Source organism: Neltuma alba, unplaced genomic scaffold (genome assembly GCF_004799145.2).
Source record: "Neltuma alba isolate B1F8T4 unplaced genomic scaffold, ASM479914v2 tig00001562_pilon, whole genome shotgun sequence".
NCBI lineage: Eukaryota > Viridiplantae > Streptophyta > Magnoliopsida > Fabales > Fabaceae > Neltuma > Neltuma alba.
Genome location: NW_021632512.1, coordinates 170,035 through 173,171, shown reverse-complemented (window position 1 = coordinate 173,171; position 3,137 = coordinate 170,035). Strand labels below are relative to the sequence as shown.

Sequence of the window (3,137 nt, the reverse complement as noted above, 5' to 3'; positions counted from 1 at the left end):
TCCATTTTTCACGTGGTCATTATCTTTTTTTTTTTATGCATATCTTCACTTTTTTATTCCGTGCGTCCATGGGTCAACCACCAGCAGGCATACCCAAATAATTGCACAAATTATTGATCCATTTGTTAAGCTATCAATTTCAAATAACTGCATCACCAGCCAAGTGATAATGGTATAAATATTAGAAACTTGTGAGTTCAATTCTTAAGCCTTATTAATTGATAGTTCATAAACTATCACCTCCAATGGCTGAAAATACAACCACTCTGTTCCCAGAAAACCAAACATGTGTTGAGTCTGAAAACGAGTTTGCTTACAATGAAGCACATGAAAAACCTAGCCAAGAGAGCAAGGAATTGCTTCTTTCCCTTCCTAGAGAGAGAGGTTGGATTAGCCCATACATTTATCTCTACCAAGATTGCTGGTATACACAGCTCGAGTCCAAGCCATATGCTCTTTTCAAAAGCACTTCCAAGCAAAAGATGGTGATATTATTATAGCTTCCTTACCAAAATCTGGTACTACTTGGCTGAAAGCCCTTATCTTTGCCATTGTGAATAGGAATCATTTCTCTCCCTCACAAATTAATCATCCTTTGCTCATTTCCAATGCTCACGACCTTGTTCCTCACTTAGAATTCAACCTTTATGAAAGTAAACAGATTCCTAACCTCTCCAGCTTTCCTGAGCCAAGACTTTTTGGTACCCATGTTCCATTTCATTCGTTGCCAGATTCGATTAAGAAGTCCAAATTTAAGATAATCTATATTTATCGCAACCCATTTGACCATTTTGTGTCTACTTGGTTTTTCTTCAACAAAATTATACCATCATCATTACCCAAATTATCCCGTGAGGAAGCCTTTGAGAGGTATTGCCAGGGGATTATTGAGTTTGGTCCATTTTCGACGCATAATCTGGGTTATTGGGGGGAAAGCAAAGAGACACCAAACAAGTTTCTCTTTCTAAAGTATGAGGAATTGAAAGGAAACATCAAGTTCTACTTGAAAAGAATTGCTGAGTTCTTGAATTGCCCGTTTGACTTGGAGGAGGAAGAAAGTGTTGTCGTCGATAAAATTATTGAGCTGTGTGACTTTGAGAAGATGAAGGAATTGGAGGTAAACAAAATGGGAAAATTTATGCAGAGGCTTGATTACAAGGACTTCTTTAGGAAAGGTGAGGTAGGAGATTGGGTGAATCATTTTTGCCCTTGGATGGAAGACAAATTGTCCAAAGTGATGGAAAAGAAGTTTTCTGGTTCTGGTTTGTCCTTTTAATAATTATCTTCATCCATTTAAACCATTTATGCATCATGTTTTCTTTCTCAAACTAGCTAATTAAGCTGGAATAAGGATATGTGTATCATCATATCATAACTATGGTATCGTGTTCCAAACATGCATCAGGATTAATGTTTTCGTACTCTCAATAATGTTTTATAGATATCCAGTTTGCATATTGCATTCTCTTTTCAGAGTCGATTTCACATGAATAAATTGTGCACACACACACACACATATATATATTGGTAGGCAAAAGTATCCCCTTATTAAAGGTAATCCTTGTTTTTTGCTTTAATTTGATAATCAGATACACACCTTAAGTTGGCTTGGTTTAACTGGTGAGAAGAGAGAGATTTTATCAAAGGGTTGGTAATTAAAGTTGTATTTATATCATAAGTAAACCCTTAATTTTTTTCATATTAATTAGCTCTTAATTGTCTTGGCAAAGCTGAATTAAGATGAATTAAGCACATGCAATGAGAAATTATTATTATCTACTCCGTTAATCTCTAAGTGTTAGATTTGTTCAACTTCAAAATAACTCCATTGAAAATTTGAAGACAATTAAATTGCCATACTTGCCATAACTTCTAACTTTTCTATCATATATTTCTAATTTCGTTTTATATTGACTTTTATCCAGAATATTCTAACCTGTAGTTTTTTTTTTTTGTTGCCAGAATTCTGAACTATAGTTTACTGACACACTTTAGATCATAGTTTAAATTATATACCATTATCTACAGTTAGTTATTTAAATGAGTTGATAATTTTCTGTACTCATTGAGTTCTTTTACTTTAGTACATTCACGAGATGAATTTTTCAAAACTTATGAAATAAATAAAAATTAGTTGTTTAAAGTGGTGATTCTAATTAGTAATTTTATATTTTAATAAGTTGTGATTTCATTTCAATTCTTTAATTCTTTAAAGAATTTCATTTTCATAGATATAAAATTTAAAATAAAGGTCATTAATAAATTTATTGTTAAGAATATGTAAATTGAAAATTTTACATTTGAACTCTCCCTTTCATATTCTAGATGATGGCACCGATGAAGGAGCAAGGTCATTTAAAAAATTAAAAGACTAGCAAAAGATTTAATAAAATTATGGCAATGAAATGAAATCCGAGATTTAATAAAATGCAACCACAAAAATGAAGGCCCTAGTTGTCCCTCATAATGGCCATATAATGTGGCTTTAGGTTCTCAAAAATAAAATCTAATAGAAACAGATGTTGAGCGGAAGTGGCTCATCCTCCCTTAACCAAGTGTCCAGGGTTTGATCCTCACCTTGGGCATGGAAAAACTTTAAAATCCTGAGCCAACTGTCCCACCCATTGAGGTGTTTACAAGCAAGTGAAGGGATTAATCACTGGGTCTGCTGGTGGATACCCTGATGTTTCATAATAAAAAAAAAAAAAAAACATATGTCTAGACAGCATAGATGAATAGAACCACAAAAATGAAGGCCACAAAAGGATGAGATTCAAAGAGACCAAACACTACCCCCTTTCTGTCTCGTCACTATTTTTCTGATAAAAATATCGTTAAGTCTTTCCTATAAAGCACTTGTAATATATGGATTTGGATTAGTGATAAACAATTATACTTTTAGATGATTATCAGTTTTATAAGTGACACTAGCTAAAATTAATATTAGTTAATTGTACTTTCAATTTGAATATTTTTTGAATGCTCTAACTTTTCTTGCATTTTGCCCTTATTACATGGACTTTTTATCTATTGTGAAAATATTTAAGTCTAAATCGTTAACTCGGTTAAGAATATTCTAAAAAGATATTTTTTAATTAAAATTCATATTAAAATACTTTTTAGTTACTAATTTACTC

At 32.3% G+C, this 3,137-nt stretch overlaps 1 pseudogene; it reads left to right on the top strand.

The window, feature by feature from the left end:
* The first annotated feature begins 245 nt into the window (after positions 1-245).
* Positions 246-1,276, top strand: LOC114759156 (cytosolic sulfotransferase 15-like; annotated as a pseudogene).
* The last annotated feature ends 1,861 nt before the right edge of the window (positions 1,277-3,137 follow it).